Here is an 18,480-nt window from a genome sequence, read left to right as displayed (position 1 = left end):
CAGTGACTGCACCAGCAGAATAGTGAGTGCAGCTCTGGAGTATAATACAGGATGTAACTCAGGATCAGTGCAGGATCAGTAATGTAATGTATGTACACAGTGACTGCACCAGCAGAATAGTGAGTGCAGCTCTGGCGTATAATACAGGATGTAACTCAGGATCAGTACAGGATCAGTAATGTAATGTGTGTACACAGTGACTGCACCAGCAGAATAGTGAGTGCAGCTCTGGAGTATAATACAGGATGTAACTCAGGATCAGTACAGGATCAGTAATGTAATGTATGTACACAGTGGCTGCACCAGCAGAATAGTGGGTGCAGCTCTGGAGTATAATACAGGATGTAACTCAGGATCAGTGCAGGATCAGTAATGTAATGTATGTACACAGTGACTGCACCAGCAGAATAGTGAGTGCAGCTCTGGAGTATAATACAGGAGGTAACTCAGGATCAATAATGTAATGTATGTACACAGTGACTGCACCAGCAGAATAGTGAGTGCAGCTCTGGAGTATAATACAGGAGGTAACTCAGGATCAATAATGTAATGTATGTACACAGTGACTGCACCAGCAGAATAGTGAGTGCAGCTCTGGAGTATAATACAGGATATAACTCAGGATCAGCAATGTAATGTATGTACACAGTGACTGCACCAGCAGAATAGTGAGTGCAGCTCTGGAGTATAATACAGGATATAACTCAGGATCAGTAATGTAATGTATGTACACAGTGACTGCACCAGCAGAATAGTGAGTGCAGCTCTGGAGTATAATACAGGAGGTAACTCAGGATCAGTAATGTAATGTATGCACACAGTGACTGCACCAGCAGAATAGTGAGTGCAGCTCTGGAGTATAATACAGGATGTAACTCAGGATTAATAATGTAATATATGTACACAGTGACTGCACCAATTTTCCTTGTCTGAACCTGGCCTTATATTTAAATGTCGAGTTTCACCTTTCTGCATTGTGATGTCTTTAACATTTTAAGAAATGCTGCATCTCTAGGTGGTGGGCTTTGTATTAGGGTCTGGGTGTCTGATGTTGTGTCTCTGGCCATCATCCTCCTATAGCAAGAGAAAACTAAGCTGCCTTATAATCATTTGATGTCCTTGCTGCGTCTTTCAGCCTCACTAGGGTACGTTCCCACGATCAGTGTTTGTTCAGGTTTTCACGCAATTGAATTTCAGCATGAATCCCGCACTTCAGCTAACTTGCATTTTTCCTTGCTTTTTTGTCTCTCTTTGGTATGTTAAATTAGATGTGCAAAGATATAGATAGATACGGGGTAGATAGATAATAAATAGATAGATAGATATCCGTGAGATATATAATCAGTGCTTTGCGTTTGCAGTTTGCTGCACTTGTATTAAGCTAATAAATAAATAAATGAAAAAAACGAAGTGGGGTCCCCCTTATTTTTGATAACCAGCAAAGGTAAAGCAGACAGCTGAGAGCTGATATGATCAGGCTGGGAAGGTCCATGGATATTGGCCCCTTCCTAGTCTAAATATACAAGTCCGCCGCCGCCGCCGCAGAATTGACGCATCACATGAGATGCTCCAATCCTGGTGCTTTGCCCGACTCTTCCCAATTGCCCTGGTGCGGTGGCAATCGGGGTAACGGTAGTTGGGTTTGATGACAGCTGTGATTTATTAAATATTAGTGATGAGCGAGCACTAAAACGCTCGGGTGCTCGAAGCTCGGGCCGAGCACATCGTGATACTCAGGTGCTCGACCCGAACAACGAGACCAATGTAAGTCTATGGGAAACTCGAGCATTTTTCTGGCGGTCCCCCCTGCGGTCTGCAGAAGGTCAAAAATTGCCCAAATCGATGGGAACAGTGCTCAATGAAACATGTCAGGCAGGCAGGCGGAATATATAAGCAGACAGGCAGGCAGGGTATATAGGAGGGTGCATGAAAAACATAGCAGGGCACTCGGAACACACTAGTGCCCTCCGATTTTCACACACCCATCTCTTTAAAAAAGCCGGCAATTCAGCAGCCGCATACAGTTATAATATCGGTACCTGACAATTTAGAATAGAAAGAATAGAGAATCACACATAGATTAGATAGATATAAACATGTCAGTCACATATATATGAAGTACAGTGACAGTGTTGATTACTGTACTTGTCATTTAGTTTTAAAATAAAGGATTTATAAAAAAAAAAATTGGCGTGGGGTTCCCTGTAATTTTAGTCTCCAGCGGAGGTTAAGCAGACGGCTGGGGCAGATGTTTGAAGCCTGGGAAGGGGGTAATACCCACGGAGCATCCCAGGCTACTAATATCAGCCCCCAGTTGAATACCTAGCCTTTACTGGCTATTAAAATGGGGGACCCAAAAAAAATGACGTGAGGTCCCCCCTATTTTAATAGCTAGCAAAGGCTAGGCAGACAGCTGGGGGCTGATATTAATAGCCCAGGAAGGGTGCCATGAATATTGGCCCCCTCCCAGGCTAGAAACACCAGCCCTCAGCCGCCCCAGAAATGGTGCATCCATAGGATGTGCCAATTCTGACACTTAGCCTCCCTCTTCCCACTGCCCTGTAGTGGTGGCAGGGGGTAATAGGGCTTATAATGCCAGCTGACAAAAAGCCCAGGTAAATAATGGGGAGGCGTCTATAAGAAGTCAGTGTTAATCATCGTCTCCGGGTCTCGCTGAGCGCAGCGATACTGTCACGGGTGTGTCAGGTGTAATAGACAGTCGCTCTGGATCTGGCTGTAGAAGGTCACTGCGCTTGGCATTACAGACGCCTTCTTAATCCTTATTCCTTTAGGACCCAGTGGCGACCTCTCTCTTGCTGCTGATTGACACACCCTTGCCCGGGAGTTAAAAGCACTCAGTTTGCTCCAGGGAATCGCCAGTGATACTTCGATGAACCTTTGTGCAGGCTTGGAGCACTACCAGTCAGCTAACTTCTTCTCTGGTGCCCTTGGAGGACAGTGGGTGTTTCTCCTCTGGTGTCTGCTCAAGCTAAGTTGATCCCCTCTGTTTGTCTACCTTGTTGCCTTTAGTTTGTAGTGGAGCCTGACCAATGCTCACCCCTCCCCCTCCCTATCTAGGGCCAAGCTCTAGGGTCATCCAGGGTTTAGGGTTCTGCTCGGCGATAGATGTGGAATCTATATAGGGTCGGTAGGATAGGCAGGGTGATATTAGATCTGCCTAGGGGTCTCCACTCCCCCCTTTCCTAGTGTTTGGGCTTCCTCACCCTCTTTCCTTCATGATGCACTTAGTCTTTCCCACATCTTGCGTGACAGATACTTGGCGGCTCTGAGCGTCGTAGTCACTACCTGGCACCTGTGAAAAGCAGGAACTTTATTGCTATTTACAGTTGCCGGAGCCAAATTCACGGAACGTGGACTACATCAGACCTGTGTGGCAACATTTTTGATAATAAATTGAACGAGGGGCTGTCTCTTGTTTTTATTTTTGCTTTTTTATGTTTTTTAGGTATCCATTTCTGGACTACATCAGATTCGGTGCATTACGGGATTTTTTTTTTTTCAAAAAAACCTCTCCATTACTAACATCAGGGGTTGATGGCAGCTGTGATTTTTGACAAATCACAGCTTTCATCAACCCCAACTACCATTACCCCGATTGCCACCGCACCAGGGCAATCAGGAAGAGTCACTTTTAGGGCCGCTGCGGGCTTGTATTTTTAGGCTGGGAAGTGCCCAATAACCAGGGACTTTCCCAGCCTGATAATATAAACCCACAGGAGTCTGTTTTACCTTGGCTGGTTATCAAAAATAGGGGGGACCTCATGACCTATTTTTAATTAATTGTTTATTTGTTATGTTATACCAGGCTGAAACACCTGCGTAAATGGACTTACAATGCATGTGCTTTTTGTAAACTGTAGATTTACCGCATCTAATGCAAGTCTATGAGGAAATTCCGCACATAAGACTCAGCGTCTCCGCAAGAAAAATTGACATGCTGCGGCTCGGAAACCCGCACCGCAGGTGATTTTACGTAGTGTAAAAAAGAAGCAGGGCAGGCATGGGGTTTTTATTAATCCCATCCACTGTACTTGTACCATACAACGCAGTGTTTTGGACGCAGCAAAAATATGTTGTGTCCAGAATGCTGGTATTCCTGATTGTGGGCACGCAACTTCACTGTGATGGGTCCAAGCCAAACAGAGGAAATAGAAACAGACCAAAAGACCCCAAAAAGCCCATTAGCAGCTTCTGTAGACTATGAAAGTTCTCCTGGTCTGTAATTTGTGGCTGCGGCTCGTTCGGCACATCACATATATATTCGCTTCACAAGACCCTGGAGCTATTTCTGGCAATAACTGGAAGGCGTTCACTTTCTGAACAGTGAGAACATTTTTCATCTTTTGGGACAAGTATAAGCTGTGATATAAATGTTTTCACGATCCTCTTCATCACTGATCTAATTATAGTGAGGGAATTTGGAAATTCTTTTTTCAGTTTTTGGTTTTTTTGGATTAGACAAAAATCCTTAAAGGGGAAATCCTATAACAGACGACACGATCAGGGATATTAGAAATTCTCTATTAAATGACACGCAGCAGGACGTACAGCGTCACCTCAAAATCACTAATGTACATAAATCCATGAGCCAGGACTGCGTACACCCCCGAGAACTGCAGGAATTAATACAGTGATAGACAGACCAAGTTTAACCTTGGCTGTGGTGGGAAACATCTTTGAGGTGGTTATTATCGGAACATACTTGCATTGGTTCACAGTTAACAGTGGGGTAGGGGTAGGGGAGTCAGTATTGGGCCCTCTTCTTTTAAACATTTATTAATGATGCTGTAGGGGGCATACAGAGTAGAATTTCAATATTTGTAGATGATATTAAACTCTGCAAGATATTAAAAAGAGGAGGATAATTTAATACCACAAAAGGATTTATGTAAGTTGGAGGCTTGGCCTGAGAAACAGCAATTGAAGTTTAATATAGATAAATGTAAGGTCATGCACTTGGGCAGAGGAAATAAAATGATGTAATACATTGTAAAACATTGTGTAAAAGTGTCACTCAAAAAGACTTTGGCGTATGGGTGGATGACAAACTCAACTATAGTGACCAGTACCAGTCAGCTGCTGCCAAGGCTAATAAAATAATGGGATGCATTAAAAGAGGCAAAGATGCTCATGGCAAGAACATAGTTTTGCCTCTATAGAGGTCACCTGTGTGACCGCACTTAGATACTGTGTACAGTTTTGGTCTCCAGTGTATACAGTAAGAAGGACACAGCTGAACGACAGCGGGTGCAGAGAACTGCAACCAAGGTTATTAAGGGAATGGGTGGACTATGAATTCTTTACTATAAGAGTTGTGAGATTATGGATTCTCTACTGTAAGAGCAGTGATACTATGGATTATCTACTATACGAGCAGTGAGACTATGGATTCTCCAATGTAAGAGCAGTGAAACTATGGATTATTTACTGTAAGAGCAGTGAGACTATGGATTCTCTAATATACGAGCAGTGAGACTATGGATTCTCCAATGTAAGAGCAGTGAGACTATGGATTATTTACTGTAAGAGCAGTGAGACTATGGATTCTCTACTATACAAGCAGTGAGACTATGGATTCTCCAATGTAAGAGCAGTGAGACTATGGATTATTTACTGTAAGAGCAGTGAGACTATGGATTCTCTACTCAACAAGCAGTGAGACTATGGATGCTCTAATGTAAGAGCAGTGAGACTATGGATTATTTACTGTAAGAGCAGTGAGACTATGGATTCTCTACCCAACAAGCAGTAAGACTATGGATGCTCTAATGTAAGAGCAATGAGACTATGGATTCTCTACTATATGAGCAGTGAGACTATGGATTCTCTAATGTAAGAGCAGTGAGACTATGGATTCTCTAATGTAAGAGCAGTGAGACTATGGATTCTCTAATGTAAGAGCAGTGAGACTATGGATTCTCTACTATACGAGCAGTGAGACTATGGATTCTCCAATGTAAGAGCAGTGAGACTATGGATTATTTACTGTAAGAGCAGTGAGACTATGGATTCTCTCATGTAAAAACAGTGAGACTATGGATGCTCTAATGTAAGAGCAGTGAGATTATGGATTCTCTAATGTAAGAGCAGTGAGACTATGGATTGTTTACTGTAAGAGCAGTGAGACTATGAATTCTCTACTATATGAGCAGTGAGACTATGGATTCTCTAATGTAAGAGCAGTGAGACTATGGATTATTTACTGTAAGAGCAGTGAAACTATGGATTCTCTAATGTAAAAACAGTGAGACTATGGATTCTCTACTATACGAGCAGTGACAAGATGGATTCTCTAATGTAAGAGCAGTGAGACTATAGATTATTTACTGTAAGAGCAGTGAGGCTATAGATTCTCTACTTTATGAGCAGTGAGACTATGGATTCTCTACTGTAAGAGCAGTGAGACTATCAATTCTTTATAGTACGAGCAGTGAGACTATGGATTCTTTACTGTAAGAGCAGTGAGACTATGGATTCTTTACTGTAAGAGCAGTGAGACTATGGATTCTTTACTGTAAGAGCAGTAAAGCTATGGATTCTCTACTCTACGAGCAGTGAGATTATTGATTCTCTAATGCAAGAGCAGAGAGACTATGGTACTCTCTGCCATATGATGTTGTAACTTGATTTACTACAGAAGTTCAAGGACCTCCCGGATGCCTTTCTTGATAAATATAATATTACAGGTTATGGATATTAGATTCCTTGATAGGGCGTTGATCCAGGGAACTAGTCTGATTGCCGTATGTGGAGTCGGGAAGGAATTTTTCCCTTAATATGGAGCTATTAGTGTCTGCCTCATGGGGTTTTTGCCTTCCTCTGGATCTACATGTTAATCTATAGTTTGGATTTAAGTCTACCTTCAACCTAAGAATCTATGAAAATTTATCAAAATGATCAGAAATGTCATAAATCCCACAGAGGTAAAATATTGGATAGAATAATAAAACCCATATCAACCACCTGATGAATTCAAGTCTAATCTTTGACCTTGTTATAGAAATTCCTAATTTTCCAGTCCGCATCTCCATAATTAGATTTTTTTCATATTGATATAAAATTTCCATAGACCCAATTAAAATGTGTCCAGATGAATAGTTCGTGCCACACAGTATCCATACATATAGTGCCTATAGAAATTGTGCTCAGCTGCAGTGCTATACAGGACCCACAAGTGTCACAGAAAAGGAAAAGTTACACCAACTCAGTCATTGTTGTGACCCCACTAATGGTACCAGCCATGCAAGGAAACCAGATCTGCAGGAGGAGAATCTGTTAGTTATAACTTGTTTTAACCGGATATCCCCTTTAAGTGCTCTGGTTGTGTAAAAGCACTTCCCAATCATCTCAGATTTTTCTCTTGTGGGAGTGTCTGTCCCAGTAATATATGCGAAAAGAAAAGAAAGGGCGCATGTGTAGACTCACAGGGCTATTTAAATAATTTAAAAAGTGCCAGTACACTCACCTGTGATGGTTGTGTACGTCTACACAACCAAGATTAAGCGTGTGATTAATGAGGCTCCGGGTCACCTCTATTTGTAGTACCGTCCTGTCGGTGTTTGCCTCGCAACTCCGTGCTCCTCAAGTGGTCACACGATCCTGCTGGACCAGATACCACGTCACCGCAGGTCCTCAGTAGTTTAACCCGGTGGCTGGATAACCGCAGGTCCTCACACATCCAAATATGCCCAGCTGCTCCTGCCGCTTTGGCTCCGTATGGAGATATTTCACAAGTAAACAATGGTGCAGCGGTATTGGAGGAAGAATAAAAGTCGGTTGCCATCTATTAAATTGTCCAGTATTCCTTTGGCGCTCCCTGAGACCGCTGCACCATTGTTTACTTGTCCCAGTAATATAGGCAGGATGTAAGCTCTGTGTGCGTCCTACTGACTTACTTAGCTCATGTATTAGTGCAGCTTCTTTTCTGCAGGAATTTCTTCTTCATAGGCTCTCCTCCTTTTATACTGCTTGTTTGCAAGTCCTTCATCTTGCTCAGTGCTTTTGCAAAAATGTTACAAAGCTTATGGTTCTGACAGCTCCCTCTGCTCTCCCCTTTCCTTCTCTTAGTGTTATAGATAGCAACAGGGAGGTGATTATGCAGTGCGGGGAGAAAAGAGGGCCCTCTCTGCCCTCCCTGAGGCTGTAGATACTTTCCCCTCTCTCCACACTGCATAATCCCCTCCCTGTTGCTATCTAGAACACTAAGGGAAGGAAAGGTGAGAGCAGAGGGAGCTGTCAGAACCAGGAGCTTTGTAACATTTTCGCAAAAGCACTGAGCGAGATGAAGGACTTACAAACACTCTGCAGCAGCAATAAAATAGAACATGTATCTCAACACTATTTAGACCAGGGGTCTCAAACTCGGCTAAGTATATGGGCCGCACATAGTAAAAATGTGAATTTGAAGGGCCGCATTCTTTGCAGGATGATATGAAATTTTTAACATTTTTGGCTTTATTTTATTCTTTTACATGGCATTCATTTTATGGGCTATGTAGTTTTTACAATGTAATGTCCCCATCTTGTAGTAGTTTCCCCATCTCATGGTAATGTCCCTATCCATGTCCGCATCTTGTTGTAATGTCCCCCATCTTGGTCCCCATCTTGTAGTAATGTGCCCATCCTGCTCCCCATCTTGTAGTAATGTGCACATCCTGGTCCCCATCTTGTAGTAATGTACCCATCCTGGTCCGCATCTTGTATTAATGTCCTCCATCTTGGTCCACATCTTGTAGTAATGTGCCCATCCCGGTCCCCATCTTGTAGTAATGTGCTCATCCTGGTCCCCATCTTGTAGTAATGTGCCCATCCCGGTCCCCATCTTGTAGTAATGTGCTCATCCTGGTCCCCAGCTTGTAGTAATGTGCTCATCCTGGTCCCCAGCTTGTAGTAATGTGCTCATCCTGGTCCCCATCTTGTAGTAATGTGCTCATCCTGGTCCCCATCTTGTAGTAATGTGCTCATCCTGGTCCCCATCTTGTAGTAATGTGCACATCCCGGTCCCCATCTTGTAGTAATGTGCTCATCCTGGTCCCCAGCTTGTAGTAATGTGCACATCCCGGTCCCCATCTTGCAGTAATGTGCTCATCCTGGTCCCCATCTTGTAGTAATGTGCACATCCCGGTCCCCATCTTGTAGTAATGTGCCCATCCTGGTCCCCAGCTTGTAGTAATGCGCCCATCCTGGTCCCCATCTTGTAGTAATGTGCCCATCCTGGTCCCCATCTTGTAGTAATGGCCCATGCTGGTCCCTAACTTGTACAACATTCAACTGAACAGAATCACTGACTTCTGCGGCCCTCAGGACCAGGCTGCAATCATTACTGGGGGGCCGCATTAAGTAGCCTCAGGGGCCGCATGCGGCCCTCGGGCCTCGTGTTTGAGACCCCTGATTTAGACAGTTGCTTAACTTTGCATTTAGGAAGCAAATGAACAATAAAAAAACCTATGCAAAGTTGAACATAGGCTTTAACCCTAGATCCCCATAGTGTAAATGTTGCACAGTACGATTGTATGGCCTCCAATTTTTTCCCTAATTGGATAAGAAACTCATGTAAAAAAAAATGTTTTTTCTTTTTTTGCGTTTCTCATATTACAACTCAATTGACTTGTACTGAGAAAAAACAAACAAACAACAAAAATGCAGGAAAACTCAAGTTATTATAAAAAAATGCAACATAAAAGCAGAAAAAAAGGCCAAAAAAAAAAGAAAATTGCAGGGTCTTTTTGTTACATTTTTTCCCAAAAACAATAAAACCCCTGACAAAGCATTAGCGAAACGCTAGTTGGGTGTTTGGTGGGTCAGCTTCTTTACTACTGATTACTAATATCCAGCTGTGGGTTTTACATACTTATTGATATTTTTATATTGCTATTGATGCATGCACTTATGTCTACATACCACGGGATCATGTATATCACCAATTTATATTGTATATAAAACATAATTTTGCCATGATGACTTGTTATCTTGGGTTTCCCACTGCTGCTCATCCTCCAGTTTTTAGCCTTTGTTTATGCAGGAACTATTTGTATGTTTTTTATGTATTCTATCTCAATAAAGATTAGTATTTTTTTGGTAATTTGGATTATTTTTTTTTTGCCCTGGCAGAAAAATCTTTTTCTTCTCGGTTACATCTGAAAAAAATGCAACAGAAATTCAGAAAAAAGGCCAAAAAAAACCCCACAGACTCTTTCTTTTCATTTTTTTTCCAAAAAACATCAAAATTGTCAAATCTTCGTATACAGTTCACACTACAATCAATAAACCTTTATGGGTCCGTTTAAGGTCCAAGAAAAAAAACAGCACATGGACGTGTACTTACAATGGATGTGTGAACGCAGCCTAAATATAATCACACGCTCCATATCATCGGGTCACCTCCACCCGCTGTACTGCTTGGCAGCTATATGAGATATGAGGCCACCTACACTAATGGCATTCAGATCAACAAGCTTATCTGTCACTCCTATTAACACCTTTCAGACCGGGATATTAGTAATAGTCACTGTCACGTCAGCAAACTTTCCATGTATCAATAGTACAAGCAAATATGAGAACCTTTGTAATACATCTTATAAGAGAAATGTGCTTCTTTCTCCACTTATGAGCCATTTCTTCTCCTCCTGTTTCCTGAACTCATCATTCATTCGAATAAGTAGCTAAAATCTGTCTTTGGTTAAAACAAGATGGATTCACTGAAAGGGATCAGATTACAGCTGCCCATGAAAGTCTATGAAGAGAGGATGGGAAAGAGGAGGGGGGAATAGAACGGGAGAGACAGATTGTTCTGCTGCCTTCTAGTAAGTGTTTTATCTGACTACTTAATACTGTTGTATAATATCCTCCATGCTGCTGCTTTCTAGTAAGAATTTCATTTTACCTCAGTGCTGGATTCACAGCTACACTGCTCGGTGCTGCTGAATTATGTCATCTATGCTTCTGCTTTTTAGTAATGTTCTTTTTTAGAATTTATCTCACCTCAGTGCTGGATTCACAGCTACACTGTTTGGTGCAGCTGAATAATGTCATCTATGCTGTTGCTTTTTAATAAAATTTTAGTAAGGGTTTTATCTCACATCAGTGCTGGATTCACAGCTACACTGCTCAGTACTGCAGAATAATGTCATCTGTGCTGCTGCTTTTTAGTAAAGTTCTAGTAAGGGTTTTATCTCATCCCAGTGCTGGATTCACAGCTACACTGCTCAGTACTGCAGAATAATAACATTCAATATATTCAATAGGTGAATATTGGTTTTTGTTTTCCCTTTTGCACAAAGCTGGGCACATTAATAAAGTCATTCAAGAAAGAAAATGCCGAGGAGCGTTCACTTAGTAAGGGCCTCCACCACTGAGATACTCCCAGCAACAAGATACGTATGACAACACTTATCTTAAAGAAGTTTCCAGGAGTACAAAAATATGGACGCTTTCTTCCAAAACAGCAGCACCCCTGTCTATGAGTTGTGTCCGGTAATGCAGCTCAGATCCATTGAAGTGAATGAAGCTGATCTGCAATACCACACGCTACCTGGTGACAGTGGTGGAGCTTTTTTTTTAAAGTGGCAGACATATATATATATATTTTTTTAAATCAGTGAATTGGAATAGACAGTCATGTTAATTCCTCCTTCGTGAGAGTTGTAGCAGCTCTTTGCTTAGGGAGAATATGCAACATACAATAATCAGGTATTTGGGGACAAGTTGTCCCGAGACACCAGCCCTCATAATGTCCCCCCTGGACACCAATACTAATGCATGATCCCCGTATTATGAATGAAAGTGACATTCTAATAACAGACATGTAATTGCTAAAACAAAGCGAACAGATCCTGTGTATGAGATCTTACAGATAACTCTAAAAAAATTATACAATGACCTTAAACGTCCTGCCGGAGCTACAATGGAGGGTTTAGATGAGAGCACATTCCTGTGTGTGAATGGTCCAGTCATAGACCAGACCCAAATCCCAGAGAATCTGTGACAAGACGTGAAAATTGCCGCTCACAGACATCTCCATCCAATCTCTCTGAGCGAGAGGGAGTGTGCAAAGAAGGGGCAAAATGTCACCTCTAGATGTGTAAAGCTGCTAGAGACAGACCCCAAAAGACTGCAGTGAAAGCTGGAGAGACAGACCCCAGAAAGACTACAGTGAAAGCTGGAGAGACAGACCCCAGAAAGACTCAGGGGCGGAACTACCGCCCGTGCAGCTGGTTCATTGAACGGGGGCCCCGAGGGAGAGGGGGCCCCTCCAGCCTCCAGCAGGGCCGCCATCAGGGCATGACTGCCCTGACTCCAGTATGGGGCCCGGCCGGTAGGGGCCTCCCTCTTGTGCATCTCTCGCCACATGGGGCCCCCGGCCCCATGCTAAGCGCCGGGTCCGGGACATCTCAGCGCTGCGCTGCGCTGCCGTGGCAGCGCCTTCATGATTCCCCTGACTTCCGGCCATGTGACGGCGCCGTCACATGGCCGGAAGTCAGGAGAACCTGGTGTCAGCGATTTGGACGAGCGCCAGGATTCTGCAGGGATTGCATGGGGGTAAGTATAACAAGTTTTATTTTTTTTAAAATACAATTAACTAGGAGTGGGGGGAATGGGAGATGCACATGTGGGGGGGGGGGGAGATGAGAGATGCACATGAGGGGGAGATGAGAGATGCACATGGGGGGGAGATGAGAGATGCACATGTGTGTGGGGGGGAATGGGAGATGCACATGTGTGGGGGGGGATGGGAGATGCACATGTGTGGGGGGGGAAATGGGAGATGCACATGTGGGGGGGGAGATGAGAGATGCACATGGGGGGGAGATGAGAGATGCACATGTGTGGGGGGGGATGGGAGATGCACATGTGTGGGGGGGAATGGGAGATGCACATGTGTGGGGGGGGATGGGAGATGCACATGTGACGCGCCCCTGGGCCTGTGTCGCGCTGCGTTGCGCATGCGGGAGCTTACCCGGAGCCGGATCTGTTGAGGGTTGTAGTCTCGTGGCGGTGACCCGGTCCGTGCCCAGGGAGTCAGACTAAGTGGCGCTGTATTAGCGGTAGATGTTGGACGACTACGTCACCCGTTGAGTACAGCTAAGGAGCTGCTGCTGCAGGGCAGACCGCTGAGGCCGGTGGTAGGATTGTGCAGCGTGATAGTATAACCCCCAACGGGAGGGGTATGGCCTCAGGGCAGCCGACGTGGATGATGGGGGTAGCAGGAACCACTCAGAGACGGTACGGTGTAGTTCAGGGTCTTTACTGGTGACAACTTTAGACCCTCCCGGAGTACTGGCTAGCGATTGGGGCCTGGTCAGTCCTTGAGCAGATGGGATCTCCCCTGGCCAGGCGGAGTTGTAGGCCTCCCAAACTAACGATACTCTTCTGGCTACCTTGCTAGAAGCGGGTATAAGTAGCCCACGTCCCTGAGTGTACCGTGTGGTGCTCACCCGTATGGCCGGTGACTCGGGGCCTTCTAGTAGCTTCCGCTCCACGACGGCGGTGCTGGTCCCATGCGTGTGACCGTGCCTTCGGGCTTCTTGGCCAGAGGACCTGAAATCCCCTGCCTGACGGATTCTGCTGCTGGGTAGGAGTTAGTCCCCACAGCCTCGGACTCCGGGTCCGGTAAGAAATCTTCTCAGTCAGGGCGAGCTCTGCAGCTGCCAGCCCCTGACTCCTTGTAACACTGCTCCCACAGAGCTCCTGTTGTTTCTTCCCATAGCTGCTTCTCTTCTCTGTCTCTACTTCTGGCATGGCCCAGGAGCTGGGCCCAGCCGGAGCCACAGCTCCCTGTCAGCCCTCCTGGCTGCACTCTCCCTTTGAACTCTCTAACCCTGCCTCAGCCCCAGGTTTATCTAGGGGAAGTTCTTCCCCTCCCAGGACTGGGCAGGAGGTGTGGCATGCATAGGATCCCTGACCAAGAGACCTCCCACCTGCTCTCAGACATAACATTGCCGTTACTGTGGAAACCAGACCCCTGGGGTGCCACATTCCCCCCTAGTGAAATTTAGTACTCCGGGACTAAACATATTTTTAGAAAAACATAACAAGGTATAAACAATAATAATACAATAAGAAAAACACATAAAGATGGTTACGGCGTGTCCGCAACCGGGTGCAGTCTTTGAAGAAAACAAAGGTGTCCATTTCACCAAAACAGGGAGACGTAACCAGGTAGGGGTCTGTCCTGCCCCGAGTCCTTAACAGTCTTTAGTCCGTCCTGTGTTACGCTCCAACTATGTACAAAGGATTCCCGGTAAATCCACCAAAGACTCCCATAAATTACTAGAAACACATAATTATTTACAGGATATGGCCGCTCTCAGTCCTCGGCCAGGTAGAGGGAAAGAACGACCGCTCTCAGTCCTCGGTCAGTGGGAATAAGGGATGGCTGCTCACAGTCCTCAGCCTGTTAAGGGATAGGGACACACAGGAAACAGTTCTTTTAAACAGTTCCACACTAGTCCCAACGGGGACCATATTTTAATTAGCAGCAGTTCTTGTACCCTTACGGGTAACTATTTACAGCTCTTTATTCATGCTACTTCCCTTCAGTAGCTATGTCCTCTTTGTGCTCCCTCCTGAGGGTAGTCCTCAGACCCGTCCGGGTCCTCTTGGCTTTCCTCGTATTGGTAGTACTGCAGCTCCTCCTCGGTTAGCTGGGTATCTCTGCGACAGTCCTCCTCCCAGGTGGCCAGGACTTTACCTCCCTTTGGGCTGCCCCGGTTAATTGGGCCACCAGGATGCTCACTTTTTGCTCCTCTGTGAGGGGGTACACCTGGAAGAGGCTATCCAGCTTTTCTTTAAAGTCATTCAGGGTATGTAACTCCCCTGAGTACTGGGGTAGCCAGGCTGCCCCCGGGATATAGGGCATGGTGAAAGGCATGACCGCAACAGCGGTGGCGCTGGCGGGGGTTGAAGCGGTGAAGCTCTCCTCCGTATCCGACATCCTTCTCCCCCCTAGTGGACCGTGGCCTACCTTGCGATGATCCTCTTCCGTAGGCCGCGGCTCCGCAGTGGATCGTCAGGGTTGAGGACCTTCCGTCGCGCTCCTGTGACGTCGGCGTCTGCTGGGCTCCTTCCAGGACCTTACGCAACGTCCGGACGTGAGGCGGGGCTTCAGTTCTCGCGCGTTTTCGGAGTCCACGCCCCTCTTCTTCCCACGCGGCGTCCTCAAGATGGCGTCCAATGGCGGGAAAACTCCACGGATGGCGGGAAGAAGGCCGAAGATGGCGCCGGATGGCGGGAAAACTCCACCGATGGCGGGAAGAAAGCGGAAGATGGCGCCGGATGGCGGGAATCTTCACCACGGGTAAGTTTTCACAGTCTTTTTCAGGCACGCAGTACCCGGTGGTTGCGGGCACGAGATCCTGCCGACTACGCCAAAAGTTGACGCGCCCCTGGGCCTGTGTCGCGCTGCGTTGCGCATGCGGGAGCTTACCCGGAGCCGGATCTGTTGAGGGTTGTAGTCTCGTGGCGGTGACCCGGTCCGTGCCCAGGGAGTCAGACTAAGTGGCGCTGTATTAGCGGTAGATGTTGGACGACTACGCCACCCGTTGAGTACAGCTAAGGAGCTGCTGCTGCAGGGCAGACCGCTGAGGCCGGTGGTAGGATTGTGCAGCGTGATAGTATAACCCCCAACAGGAGGGGTATGGCCTCAGGGCAGCCGACGTGGATGATGGGGGTAGCAGGAACCACTCAGAGACGGTACGGTGTAGTTCAGGGTCTTTACTGGTGACAACTTTAGACCCTCCCGGAGTACTGGCTAGCGATTGGGGCCTGGTCAGTCCTTGAGCAGATGGGATCTCCCCTGGCCAGGCGGAGTTGTAGGCCTCCCAAACTAACGATACTCTTCTGGCTACCTTGCTAGAAGCGGGTATAAGTAGCCCACGTCCCTGAGTGTACCGTGTGGTGCTCACCCGTATGGCCGGTGACTCGGGGCCTTCTAGGAGCTTCCGCTCCACGACGGCGGTGCTGGTCCCATGCGTGTGACCGTGCCTTTGGGCTTCTTGGCCAGAGGACCTGAAATCCCCTGCCTGACGGATTCTGCTGCTGGGTAGGAGTTAGTCCCCACAGCCTCGGACTCCGGGTCCGGTAAGAAATCTTCTCAGTCAGGGCGAGCTCTGCAGCTGCCAGCCCCTGACTCTTTGTAACACTGCTCCCACAGAGCTCCTGTTGTTTCTTCCTATGCTGCTTCTCTTCTCTACTTCTTCTCTACTCCTGGCATGGCCCAGGAGCTGGGCCCAGCCGGAGCCACAGCTCCCTGTCAGCCCTCCTGGCTGCACTCTCCCTTTGAACTCTCTAACCCTGCCTCAGCCCCAGGTTTATCTAGGGGAAGTTCTTCCCCTCCCAGGACTGGGCAGGAGGTGTGGCATGCATAGGATCCCTGACCAAGAGACCTCCCACCTGCTCTCAGACATAACATTGCCGTTACTGTGGAAACCAGACCCCTGGGGTGCCACACATGTGTGGGGGGGGGGAATGGGAGATGTACATGTGTGGGGGGGGATGAGAGATGCACATGTTTGGGGGGGGGAATGGGAGATGCACATGTGGGGGGGGAGATGAGAGATGCACATGGGGGGGGAGATGAGAGATGCACATGTGTGGGGGGGGGATGGGAGATGCACATGTGGGGGGGAATGGGAGATGCACATGTGGGGGGGGGAATGGGAGATGCACATGTGGGGGGGGATGAGAGATGCACATGTGGTGGAGGGGGATGAGAGAGGTGCACATGTGGGGGGGGATGAGAGAGGTGCACATGTGGGGGAGGGGGATGAGAGAGGTGCACATGTGGGGGAGGGGGATGAGAGAGGTGCACATGTGGGGGAGGGGGATGAGAGAGGTGCACATGTGGGGGAGGGGGATGAAAGAGGTGCACATGGGGGGGTGATAGACGTGCACATGGGGGGGTGGTGAGAGCTGCACATGGGGGGGATGAGAGAGGGGCACATGGGGGGGGTGAGAGATGTGCACATGGGGGGTGGTGAGAGATGTGCACATGGGGGGGGTTGAGAGCTGCACATGGGGGGGATGAGAGCTGCACATGGGGGGGATGAGAGCTGCACATGGGGGAATTGGGAGAAAATGAGCTGCACATGGGGGAATTGGGAGTAGGGGGATAATGAGCTGCACATAATGAATGTGGGGTGGGGGAGAGTAAATGATAAATGATGATGGGGTGGGGAGAGCACGGACATGATATAATGAATTGGGGCAGGGGGTGCATGTAAATAATGAATGCGGGGAGCAGGAAGCATAGAGTAGGGATGCAGGAGTGTAACTGGTAACAAATTGGCGGAAAGAGTAGAGGTTCTAATTAAATTATATATTAAGTGCCTATTTACAGTTAATGGGGGCACCGTGGTGGATTACAATTTATATTTGGAATGGTAGGTTGCATAATAACTAACCATATATTGATGGTGGATGCACGTCTGTATTCAGCTGTGTAGTGTAGAAGTTGGTGAATATACTCTAGATAACTGTGTTATTTTATGCAGAGACGAGTCCTGGCTGGAAGACGTGATGGCGGTCTGTGCTGGATGAAGGAGAAAAGCGTAGCTGAAGGACTTCACCTAGAGACGTCACCAGTGAGTCAGTGTATTACATGTACACTTACACTATATACTATGTACCGGGCTCCTGTGTATAATGTCACTGGTGATCACTGTATTACCTGTACACTATATACAGAGCTCCTGCGTATAATGTCACTGGTGATCACTGTATTACCTGTACACGGACACTATATACAGAGCTCCTGTGTATAATGTCACTGGTGATCACTAGATTACCTGGACACTTACATTATACATACCATCTATAGAGCTCCCGTGTATAATGACACTTATGGTAATATTAGTAATGTGGTGGTAATATTAGTAATGTGGTGGTAATATGTGGTCTGGTCATGGTGTGGCAGTTTTTCTCCCTTCTGTGTGGTATTATTCTGTCACTATGTTGTGGTAATATGTGGTCTGGTCATGGTGTGGCAGTTTTTCTCCCTTCTGTGTGGTATTATTCGGTCACTATGTTGTGGTAATATGTGGTCTGGTCATGGTGTGGCGGTATTCCCTGTATGTGGTATTATTGGTCATTTTAAAAAAAAATGTATATGACACATTCCCTTAAAGAAAACTAAATAAACATATATCTAAAAAGAGTATTGGATATTTTAAGAAAATTTTAATAGGTTAGAGTAGGGCCCGGCCAGAAGAGTCTACCTTATCGTGGTGGCGGCTTTAAAAATCTTTTGGCCAAAACAAAAGCTGTTGGCTATGTATGTGGCGCCGTCACATGGCCGAACGTCAGGAGAACCTGGTGGCAGCGACGTGGACGAGCGCCAGGATTCTGCAGGGATCGCATGGGGGTAAGTATAACAAGTTTTATTTGTTTTAAATACAATTAATTAACCAGGAGTGGGGGGAATCAGAGATGCACATGGGGGGGATGAGAGATGCACATGGGGGG

The 18,480-nt window shown here is 46.5% G+C and overlaps 1 protein-coding gene across 2 annotated transcripts in view; it reads right to left on the bottom strand.

The window, feature by feature from the left end:
• Positions 1-18,480, bottom strand: part of CLIC6 (chloride intracellular channel 6) — an 83,442-nt gene that overhangs the window by 57,592 nt on the left and 7,370 nt on the right. Inside the window, exon 1 of one of the 2 annotated variants that reach the window (XM_073668375.1) lies at positions 7,487-7,643. The exons of the other annotated variant lie outside the window; for it this stretch is intronic. The gene's annotated coding sequence lies outside the window, so the exon portion shown is untranslated. Of the gene's footprint in view, positions 1-7,486; positions 7,644-18,480 lie in introns of those variants that run through there. 2 annotated transcript variants of the gene reach the window in all.

The sequence above is a fragment of the Phyllobates terribilis genome, unplaced genomic scaffold (assembly GCF_046119375.1).
Source record: "Phyllobates terribilis strain yellow unplaced genomic scaffold, ASM4611937v1 Scaffold_2__4_contigs__length_985480577, whole genome shotgun sequence".
NCBI lineage: Eukaryota > Metazoa > Chordata > Amphibia > Anura > Dendrobatidae > Phyllobates > Phyllobates terribilis.
This window is presented reverse-complemented; position numbering and strand designations above follow the sequence as displayed.